The sequence below is a fragment of the Bos taurus genome, chromosome 16 (assembly GCF_002263795.3).
Source record: "Bos taurus isolate L1 Dominette 01449 registration number 42190680 breed Hereford chromosome 16, ARS-UCD2.0, whole genome shotgun sequence".
In the NCBI taxonomy this organism is placed as follows: domain Eukaryota; kingdom Metazoa; phylum Chordata; class Mammalia; order Artiodactyla; family Bovidae; genus Bos; species Bos taurus.
The window spans coordinates 1030844-1043245 of record NC_037343.1 but is presented as its reverse complement, the minus strand read 5'-3'; the positions used below and the strand labels follow the sequence as shown (position 1 = coordinate 1043245).

Genomic DNA, 12402 nt, shown 5'->3' with positions numbered 1-12402 from the left:
AATTCTCTGAGTTGTCTTTGGACAAAACTGGTCCATAGTCAGAGATCATAGACTGACGGGCAAGAACTACAGTCTTGGGCTGCCAGCTGAGTGTCCTGCTGAGTGTCCATAAAATTCCCAGGAAGTTGTTTTAGGGGAACGCAGCTGATCATGGTGGAGCCACCTAGGGCTCCCAAAGAACTCACTGAGAAATCTCTTTGGGAGAATGTTGCTTGTGGGACTTTCCAGTAACCCCTGCCTTTCATCAGGAATCCACCCATGAAGGATGTAGCTAAACTTGCCGCTGGGAAACTAGAAGAGATGTCCATAAAACTAGCCGTAGAGATGCCACAAGCAGGTGAACTGCTGAAACTTGCTGGGGGTAAGCTCCACCAGACTTCAGAGTCCTGAGAATAAGTCAGCAGGAAAGCAAAGGAACCAGGAGGAGGCGCTTCTCTTCCTGTCCCTCCAGTGCCCTCTGCTGATAAAGCATAGCATGTGCCAGGGAGAAGACAGCCCTGACATGTATAAAGGGTGCATTTGGAGCTGAAAGGTAATACATTGATAACTGATACCAGATATTAGTGAGCTCAACTGGGGGTCGGGGATTTTTCCATAAAACAGTTCTGGAGAATATATTTATGAGATATTCCTGCCACCTGAGAAATGAATCCAAATGAAGAACTCCAAAGATGATAGTGCAAAAGGCAAAGAATAATTAAATCAATAAAACTAATAAAGCTATGTAAGTACAATTGTTTTGATTAATATGATATAAAACTCAAGAAAAATGAGATCCTTACAATTATATATAATAAAGACTTCATAATTACGATTCAGATTTTAATATCACAAATTACCTTGACAAAAAGTGGATGGTCGCAAGGGGAGTGTGTTCAATTTTTCATCTGTCATAAGCGATGTCAATAGCTATGGTTTTATTCCTGATGCTAATATGTTTAAGAGATTTTAAAAATAAGAAGTACCCTAAGTGAACTTATTCACAAAACAGAAACAAACTCACAGACTTAGAGAACAAACTTATGGTTGCCAGGGGGGAGGAGGAGGGGAAAGGATCATTAGGGAGTTTGGGATTGACATGTACACACTGATTTATTTAAAATGGGTAACCAATAAGGTCCCACTGTAGAGCACAGGGAAATCGACTCAATGTTCTGTGGCAGCCTGAATGGAAAGGGAGATGGGGAGAGAATGGATACATGTATGTGCATGGCTGAGTCCCTTTGCTGTCCACCTGAAACTATTACAACATTGTTAATTGGCTGTGTTGTTCAGTCGCTCAATCGTGTCCAGCTCTTTGTGACCCCATGGACTGTAGCACACAAAGCTTACCTGTCCTTCACCATCTTTCAGAGTTTTCTCAAACATGGGTTCATTGAGTCAGTGATGCTATCTAACCATCTCATTCTCTGTGACCCCTTTCTCTTCCTCCCCTCAATCTTTCCAAGCATCAGGGTCTTTTCCAATGAGTTGGCTCTTTGCATCAGAGTATTGGATGCTTTGGCCAGAGTATTGGAACTTCAACATCAGTCCTTCCAATGGATATGCAGGATTGATTTCCAGTTGGGATTGACTGATTGGATCTCCTTGCAGAGAAGACTCTCAAGAGTCTCCTCCAGCACCACAGTTCAAAAGCATCAGTTCTTTGCACTCAGCCTTCTATATGGTCCAACTGTCACATCCATATATGACTACTGGAAAAACTGTAGCTTTGACTAGACGGACCTTTGTTGGCAAAGTGATGTCTTTGCTTTTTAATATGCTGTCTAGGTTTGTTATAGCTTTTCTTCCAAGAAGCGTCTTTTAATTTCATGGCAGCAGTCACTGTCCACATGATTTGGGGCCCAAGAAAATAAAATCTGCCACTGTTCCCATTTTTTCCCTATCTATTGGCCATGAAATGATGGGACCAGATTCCATGACCTTAGTTTTTTGAATGTTGAGTTTTAAACCAGTTTTTTCACTCTCCTCTTTCACCTTCGTCAAGAGGCTCTTTAGTTCCTCTTCACTTTCTGCCATTAGGGTGGTGTCATCTGCATATCTGAGGTTGTTGATATTTCTCCCAGCAATCATGGTTCCAGCTTGTGCTTCATCCAGCCCAGCATTTTGCATGATAAACTCTGCATATAAGTTAAATAAGCAGGGTGACCATACACAACCTTGATTTATTCCTTTCCCAACTTTTAATCAGTCTGTTGTTCCATGTCCGGTTCCAACTGTTGCTTCTTGACCTGCATATAGATTTCTCAGGAGGCAGGTAAGGTGGTCTGGTATTCCCATCTCTTGAAAAAGTTTCCACCGTTTGGTGTGATCCACACAGTCAAAAGCTTTAGTGTAATCAATGAAGCAGAAGTATCCCACTGAGAATAACTAGAACAGATCAAAAGAATGAAATACCTGCTTGAGAGCATGGAAACACTAATAAAATACTGAAGAATCATGGATTTATCTGCTGAAATTGAGTCTTGCATCTGGGCCCCTTTTGCCCAATCAAGAAAATGCAGATGGGAGGTTAAGTATTACTTTTGATAGCTTCACGGGGCTGGAATTGAAGTCTAGAATCCACTAAGAGTGGGAACCTTCGTAAAATTACCTCTCCCAATCCCAACACATGCACACTCATGCGCGTGCATGCGTGCACACACACTTTGAGTTGGAATTCAAAAGTGCCATATCACAGGCATAAGTCATCTAGCTCTTACATATAGTATCTCAGGTCAAAGTCATCTGGGTGATCCAGAAACATGTTAATTTCTGAAACTGGATTATATCAATAGTTATTCCAGACTCTTCTAGGCTTTCTTAGTTTGAAAGAAGCGAATAAGCCAGGAGCAGGAAAGGAGAACTGAAAAAAACTGCTCACAAAGAGGTTGATCTTTCACCGAATACACTGCCTCAGCACTCTAGGCTAAGAATGGGGAATCAAGATAAAGAAAGATCTGTGGGGGGCGGGGAGGGGGAGAACTAGATGGAGGAGGAGTAGGTGGACATGGAGTACATGTCTCTCCATGGGTACATCAGGAATACACCTCCAGACACAGACGTGCATGCAGAGCACCAGCTGAGAGTGGACAGGAGGACCTGACCAGCGGAAAAGAATACATAGACCCACGCAAAACTCGGGAGGATGAAGGAACCAGGGGGAAAAACAGGAATGTTTGTAGGACTGGACCTGCCCTCGGCGGGTGGGGGAACTGAAGCAGGGGTCCCATCCCCGCATCGGGTCAACTGTCTGGGTCAGAGGAGAAACATTTAAGGCTGGGAGTGAAACAGCTGATCTGTGGCAGCCTAAATGGAATGAGAATCAGACAGTCCTTGCAGCAGCCATACATACACTGGACAGGAACGCAGGTCTCCTGGAAAGGGAGTGGCTAGGAGCTGGAGACTGGGGATTGTGGAGCTATCTCAGGGCAAGTGCTGCTGTTGACTGCGGAGAGACAGATCGAGGGGATGCGAGGGAGGAGATAGTGGTGAAGGAAAGCCAGGCAGCCATGGAAGCAAGGTGATACTGCTGAGTCACACGTAGTTGGTGGAGCCATCACCATAGCCTCTCTCTCCCCACTAGCCAGCATCAGCAGCTGAACAATAGAGAGGCTGGCCCATCGAACGTCTGACGCACTGATCTACAGAGTAGGACCCCACCCAGGGTGTTCCTTTAAGTGCCTGATGTGCCAATCTACAGAGTAGGACCTCAGCCAGGGGGGGCCCTCCTATGTGCCTGAGAAGCTGAACAACAGAGAAGGACCCCAGGCAAGGGAGCCCTCTAAGTGCCTAAACAGGTGGAGTTATTGAGAAAGACTGGCCAAAGAGGCCTTCTAATCGCCAGCTACAAGAGGCTTGCAAAAAGACTGTGATAGGGCCATAACTCCTGTGTCAGAGGCAGTCTGTGTCCCTGAACACTTGGCACCACCAGGGTCCCCACAAGCCAAGCAGCTGCACCACCTTCACATTCAACGGTCACTGGGGCAGAGCTGCCACAGGCAAAAAAAGCCCTGTGTCTATGCGCGCAGGATCACTTTGGTAGTGTCTGACTCTTTGTGACCCTGTAGACTGTGGCCTGCCAGGGTTCTCTGTCAGGGAGGGGGGTTCTCCAGGCAAGAATACTGGAGCACATTGGCCAATACTGGTTGCCATACCCTTCTAGAGCACTGTATTTCCTGCTTCTCTAGCTGCCAGCCCCTCTGAGTACCTGGTGCTGCCAGAACCCCTGCAACCCAAGCAGCTGCACCACCTCCACACCTGGCCCTCACAGTTTCAAGCCAAAGTCCCTCAGTGCAGCCTCGGGAGCAAACCCCAGTGGACTACCCACATGCAGAAAGTGAAAAGTGAAAGTGAGTCGCTCAGTTGTGTCCGACTCTTTGGGACCCCATGGACTGTAGCCTACCAGGCTCCTCTGTCCATGGGATTTTCCAGACAAAAGTACTGGAGTGGGTTGCCATTTCCTTCTCCAGAGGATCTTCCCAACCAAGGGATCGAACCCAGGTCTCCCACATTGTAGGCAGATGCTTTACTGTCTGAGCCACAAGGAAAGTCTGACCCGCATGCAGAGGTAGAAACAAAAGCACAATTGGAACCCAGGAGCAGTGTAAATAAGGAAGAAGACCCAGAACTTTCCCACCAGCTGCAGATTAAATCCACACAATCAGCTAGGCAGACTCTGTGTCTATGGAATATATAAAAGGCCACTGAGAGGTCCCATAAAAGAAAACGCACTAGTTCTGATGGCATAGTAGCTGTGGGCATTGGAGGCAAGATCACACAGGAGTAGGACCAGATTAGAATGTGAGTTGTCCCCACAGCAGGTCCAGGGACGGGCACAGTGTTGGAGGGCATCCTAGGGAGGTGAGGTGGACAGTGACTCCCAGCGAGGGAAAGGACTCTGACAGCAGTGACTCAAGAGAAACATTTATGGAATAATAAATAAGAATATTATGTTTTGACTTGCTTTGTAGATTCATTTGATTTTTTTCTTTTATTTCCCCTTCTGCTGTTGTTGTCAATTTTAATGGCACTATGAAATCTGATTAAGCTTTTGAGCTTTCTTTTTTCTTTTTTTCTTCTTCAGTCAACAATTTTTATTGATTTTATAAACCTCTGCCTCTACATTAGGCTTTTGCAGTTCTGTGGAGTTTTCCTCTTTTTATAATTTTAATTTTTTAAACCTATTATTATATTTTCTAAATTTATTCCTTTGTTTGCTTTTCCTATTGTTCTTTTCCCCTTGCAGTTAACCTTTGATATATATATATATATATATATATATATATATATATATATATATATAAATCTTCTTTATCTACCTCTATTTAACATTGCATATCTATTCTTTTTTCCTTTTCTTTATTTCCTTTCCTCTCAACATATTTGTTAGTTTTATTTTCATTGCTTTATTCTCCAGTTGGCACCTTGCTTTAGTTTTGTTTTCCAGTTTGTGCTTTAGCTAGTTTTGTTCTTAACTGGTAAATATATTGTTTGATTTTCTTTGTTATCTAGGTCAATCTGTTGTACTTTATTTTTGTTGGACTGTTTTGACTTTGCTCATGGGTGTACATGTATATGTGTATATTCCATTATTTTATTTATTATTTGCCTGATTTTGTAACTGCCACTTATGTGGGGTTCATCTTTGGTTTCTCGTTTTTGGATATTTGTTGGGACTTCCCTGGTGGCTCAGACGGTAAAGTGTCTGCCTACAATGCGGGAGAACTGGGTTCGATCCCTGGGTTGGGAAGATCTCTTGGAGAAGGAAATGGAAACCCACTCCAGTACTCTTGCCTGGAAAATTCCATGGACAGAGGAGCCTGGTAGGCTACAGTCCATGGGGTCGCAAAGAGTCGGACGCAACTGAGTGACATCAATGTCAATGTCAATGTCATAACAAACCACTTGTGGAATCTTCATTCCTGACCAGAGATCAAACCCTGAGCCTTTGGAGTGGGAGCACTGACTCCAAGACCCTAGACTACCAGAGAACTAACCCTCAGGCATATCAAATAGTGAGAACTCACGGAAAAGAAGCCACTTGAATACAAGACCTGGCATGGCCCAACCACCAGTAGCACCCTGTGCAGGATGCCTCACCTAAACAACAAACAAAACAAAAATACAAACCCAATCATCAGCAGACAGGATTACCACCTCACTCAGCCTTGCCCATCAGAGGAAAATATCTCAGCACAAATCTCACCCTGTACGAAGCTCACACAAACCACTGGACCAACTGTAGGAGGGCAGAAACCAAAAGGAAGAAAGAATTCAACCTTGAATCCTGGGGAAAGGAGACCTCAAACATAATAAGCTAAAAAAAATAATGAAAAGGCAGAGAAATACTGCACAAATGAAGGAACAACCTAGAAACAGAGAAATCCAAATAAGTGAAGAGGAAATAGGCAAACTATCTGAAAAAGAAGTCAGAATAATGAGAGTAAAGATGATAAAAACTTTGAAAACAAAATGGAGAAAATGCAAGAATCAGTTAACAAAGACCTAGAAGAATTAAAGAATGAACATACAGAGACAGACAACGCAATTACTGAAATTAAAAATACTGTAGAAGGAATCAATAGCAGATATCTGAAGCAGACGAACGAATCAGTGAGCTGAAAGATAAAATGGTGGAAATAGCTTCCACCATTGTAAATTATTTATTTCCACCAAAATGAAATAACTTTATTCTGAAGAGCAGAATAAAGTAAAAAGAGTGAAAAGAATTGAGGATAGTCTCAGATACCTCTGGGACAATATCAAATGCACCAACATTCAATTTATAGGGGTCCTAGAAGAAGAAGAGAAAAAGAAAGGGTATGAGAAAAATTTTGAAGAGATTATAGTTGAAAATTTCCCAAACATGGAAAAGGAAATAGAGAATCAAGTCCAAGAGGTGCAGAGTCCCATACAGGATAAACCCAAGGAGAAACATGCCAAGACACATACTAATTGAACTAACAAAGACTAAACACACAAAAAAGAATATTAAAAGCAGCAAGGGAGAGGCAACAAGTAACATACAAGGGAAACCCTATATGCTTAACAGCTGATCTTTCAGCAGAAGCTCTGCAGGCCAGAAGGGAATGGCAGGACATATTTAAAGTACTGAAAGGGAAAAACCTACAACCAAGATTAGTGTACCTGGCAAGGATCTCAGTCAAAATTGATGGAGAAATCAAAAGCTTTTCATACAAGCAAAAGTTAAGAGAATTCAGTATCATCAAACCAGCTTTACAACAAATGTTAAGTGAACTTCTATAGTGAGGAAATACAAGAGAAGAAAAAAAAAATCTACAAAATCAACCCCAAACAATTAAGAAAATGGAAATAGGAACATATATAATAATAATTACTTTAAATGTAAATGGATTAAATGCTCCAACCAAAAGATACAGACTAGCTGAATGAATACAAAAACAAGACCAATATATATGATGTCTACAAGAAGCCCACTTCAGACCTCAAGACACACATAGACTGAAGGTGAGAGGATGGAAAAATATATTCCTTGCAAATGGGAAACAAAATAAAGCTGGAGTAGCAATCCTCACATCAGACAAAATAGATCCTAAAATAAAGAATATCACAACAGATAAGGAAGGACACTCCATGATGATCAAGGGATAAATCCAAGAGGAAGACATAAAAATTGCAAATATCTATGCACCCAACATAGGAGGACCTCAATACATAAGACAAACACTAACAGACATGAAAGGAGAAATTGACAGTAACACCATAATAGTAAGAGACTTTAACACCACACTCACACCAATGGACAGATCATCAAAACAGAAAATTAATAAGGAAACACAAGTCTTAAATGATACGTTAGATGAGATGGATCTCACTGATATCTTCAGGACATTCCATCCAAATTCAGAAGCATCCACCTTCTTCTCAAGTGCACATGGAACATTCTCCAGGTTAGACCACATCTTGAGTCACAAATCAAACCTCTGTAAATTTAAGAAAATTGAAATCATATCAAGCATTTTCTCTGACCACAATGCTATGAGACTAGATATCAATTACAAGAAAAAAACTGTAAGAAACACAAACACATGGAGATTTAAACAACACATTTCTAAATAACCAATGGATTACTGAAGAAATCAAAAGGGAAATCAAAACTTTCTACTAACAAATGACAATGAAAACACAACTTAAAACCTATGGGATCCAGCAAAAGCAGTTCTAAGAGGGAAGTTTATAGAAATTCAATTCTACCTCAAGAAAAAAGAAAAACATCAAAGATACAACCTAACTTTACACCTAAAACAACTGGAGGAAGAGGAGGAGGAAGAAGAAGAGGAAGAGGAAGAAGAAGAAGAAGACCCCAAAATTAGTATAAGGAAAGAAATCATAAAGATCTGAGCAGAAATAAATGAAAAAGAAGTAAAAGAAACAATAGTAAAGATTAATAAAAGTAAAAGTTGGTTTTTTGAGAAGATAAACAAAACTGACAAATCTTTAGCCAGACTCATCAAGAAAAAAAAAAGAAGAAGAAGAATCAAATCAACAAAATTAGAAATGAAAAAGGAGGGGTTACAACAGACAGTGCAGAAATACAAAGGATTACAAGAGACTGTTATGAAAACTATATGACAATAGGATAACCTGGAAGAAATGGACAGATTCTTAGAAAAGTTCAATCTTCCAAGACTGAACCAGGAAGAAGTAGAAATTATGAACAACCCAATTACAAGCACTGAAATTGAAGCTGTGATCAAAAATCTCCCAAAAAAGAAAAGCCCAGGACCAGATGGCTTCACATGAGAATTCTATCAAACATTTAGAGAAGAGCTAATGCTTATCCTTCTAAAACTCTTTCAAAAAATTGCAGGTGAAAGAACACTTCAAAACTCATTCTATAAGGCCACCATCATCCCAATACCAAAACCAGACAAAACACACACACACACACACACACACACACACACACACACACACACACACAAAGAAAACTACAGGCCAATATCACTGATGAACATAGATGCAAAAATCCTCAACAAAATTTTAGCAAACAGAATTCAGCAACACAGTGAAAAGCTCATACACCACGATCAAGTTGGGTTTATTCCAGGGATGTGAGGATTCTTCAATATACACAAATCAATCAATGTGATACACCATATTAACAAACTGAAAGATATAAACCATATGATAATCTCAATAGATGCAGAAAAAGCCTTTGACAAAATTCAGCACCCATTTATGATTAAAACTCTTCAGGAAATGGGCATAGAAGGAACTTACCTCAGCAGAGTAAAGGCCATACATGATAAGCCTACAGCAAACATTATTCTCAATGGTTAAAAACTGAAAACATTCCCCCTAAGATCAGGAACAAGACAAGGGTGTCCACTTTCACCACTATTATTCAACATAGTTCTGGAAGTCCTACAGCAATCAGAGAAGAAAAAGAAATAAAAGGAATCCAGATCAGAAAAGAAGAAGTAAAGCTCTCACTGTTTGCAGATAACATGGTACTGTACATAGAAAACCCTAAAGACGGTATCAGAAAATTACTAGAGCTAATCAGTGAATTTAGCAGTCACAGGATACAAAATCAATACACAGAAATCACTTGCATTTCTATAACTAACAATGAAAAATCAGAAAGAGAAATTGAGGAATCAATACCATTCACGATAGCAACAAGAAGAATTAAATACCTAGGAATAAACTTACCTAAGGACATGAAAGAACTGTACACAGAAAATTGTAAGACACTGATGAAAGAAATCAAAGATGACATAAACTGATGGAGAGATATTCCATGTTCCTGGGTAGGAAGAATCAATGGTATGAAAATGACTATGCTACCAAATGCAATCTACAGATTCAATGTGATCCCTGTCAAATTATCATTGGCATTTTTCACAAAACTAGAACAAAAAATTTCACAATTCATATGGAAACACAAAAGACCCCTAATAGCCTAAGTAGTCTTGAGAAAGAAGAATGGAGCTGGAGGAATCAACCTTCCTGACTTCAGGTTATACTACAAAGCTACAGTCATCGAGACAGTATGATACTGGCACAGAAACAGAAATATAAATCAATGGAACAAGATAGAAAGCCCAGAAATAAACCCATGCACCTATGGATACCTTATTTTTGACAAAGGAGGCAAGAATATACAATGGAGCAAAGACAGCCTCTTCAATAAATGGTGCTGTGAAAACTGGACAGCTACCTGTAAAAGAATGAAATTAGAACACTTCCTAACACCATACACAAAGATAAACTCAAAGTGAGTTAACGACATAAATGTTAGGCCAGAAACTATAAAACTCTTAGAGGAACACATAGGCAGAACACTCGATGACATAAATCAAAGCAAGATCCTCTATGACCCACCTCCTAGAGTAATGGAAATAAAAACAAAAAAGTAAACAAGTGGGACCTGATTAAACTCAAAAGCTTTTTTACAGCAAAGGAGACTATAAGCAAGGTGAAAAGACAGCCTTCAGAATGGGAGAAAATAATAGCAAATGAAACAGCTGACAAAAATTAATTTCCAAAGTATAAAAGTACCTCATACAACTCAATACCATAAAAACAAACAACCCAATCAAAAAGTGGGGAAAAAGACCTAAATAGACATTTCTCCAAAGAAGACATACAGAAGGCTAACAAACACATGAAAAGATGCTCAACATCACTCATTATTAGAGAAACACAAATTAAAACTGCAATGAGATATCACCTCACACCAGTCAGGTGGCCATCATCCGAAGTCTACAAACAATAAATGCTGGAGAGGGTGTGGAGAAAAGAGAACACTCTTGCATGGTTGTTTAGATGTAAACTGATACAGCCACTGTGGAAGACGGTATGGAAATTCCTTAAAAAACTACGAATAAAACCACCATATGGCCCAACAATCCCATTCCTAGGCATATACCTCAAGGAAACCAAAATTGAAAAAGACACATGTTCATTGTTCATTGCAGCACTATTTACAATAGCTAGAACATTGAAGCAACCCAGATATCCATCTACAGATTACTGGATAAAGAAGCTGTGGTACCTATACACAATGGAATATTACTCAGCCATAAAAAGAATGCATTTGAGTCAGTTCTAATGAGGTGGATGAACCTAGAGCCTAAAGTCAGAAAGAGAAAACCAAATATGGTATATTAATGCATATATAGGGAATCTAGCCCACTCCAGTACTCTTGCCTAGAAAATCCCATGGACAGAGGAGCCTGGTAGGCTGCAGTGCATGGGGTCCCTAGAGTCGGACACGACTGAACGACTTCACTTTCACTTTTCACTTTCATGCATTGGAGAAGGAAATGGCAACCCACTCCAGTGTTCTTGCCTGGAGAATCCCAGGGACGGGGGAGCCTGGTGGGCTGCCGTCTATGGGGTCGCACAGAGTCGGACACGACTGAAGCGACTTAGCAGCAGCAGCAGGGAATCTAGACAGATGATACTGATGAACCTATTTGCAGTGCAGCATTGGAGATGCAGACAGAGAACAGACTTGCGGACATGGTTGGAAGGAAGGAAAGGGTGGGATGTATGGAGAGAGTGGCACGGAAACCTATATAGTGTCATATGTAAAATAGATAGCCAGTGGGAATTTGCTGTGTGACTCTTACTTATGACAATAGAATCTTGTGTGGATGAAGGGTTAATGTTAATATACGTAAAGCACGTAAAACAGACTTACTAAGGCAACATTCCTCTGTGTGTTTCATACACATCTCCATTCACACAATAGTCCTGGAAATAAGAAAAATCATCATTCCCATTTTATGAAGCAGAGAGTTGAATTATTTGGCTAAAAAGTTGCAGAGTTGGGATTTCAACCTAGGCATGAAATTCCAAGGTTCCTGTTGTTAACCAGACTCTGTTGCCTATATAGTACAAAAATACATGCACAATATTCCATATGCTATGGCAAGATGATACAAAATTTAAAAAAAGCCTCCTGGCTCCTTCCTAGATGGTCCCAGGTATGTGTTCTACCGGTTAATCCCTTCCTTCCTTCTTTTGCTTTGGGAAAGTCATTAATCCTCCTTCTATATCACTCAGGCAACACCTCCAGTCCCAATTGCAAACTTCACCCCCAGGTACCACTGGTTAGGGCCAGTGACAATCTAAGGGTTCTGACTCCCCTTCCTGGGAGTGCGCCATGGGCTTGGGGGTGGGGAGTCTCAGCCAGCTTTCCATGCTCTGGGTTCCCATACACCCTCCTATAGCCACTCATCACTGCCCCGCCCTCCCCACCCCATCCTCTCTTTGCTCACATGGGGACTGGAGGGGGTTGCTGAGAGAACCTGTCTGTGCAAAACAAAATTCTGGGGTCTAGACCATGGCCACAGACATGCTCCAGTCCAAACTCACTCTGCCAAGTCTCTGGCATAAAATGTTGGCCTGTACAACACACACAAT

General features: G+C 40.9%; 1 protein-coding gene across 1 annotated transcript in view; it reads left to right on the top strand.

Moving 5' to 3' along the window:
- Positions 1 to 12402, top strand: part of CHIT1 (chitinase 1) — a 48037-nt gene that overhangs the window by 5817 nt on the left and 29818 nt on the right.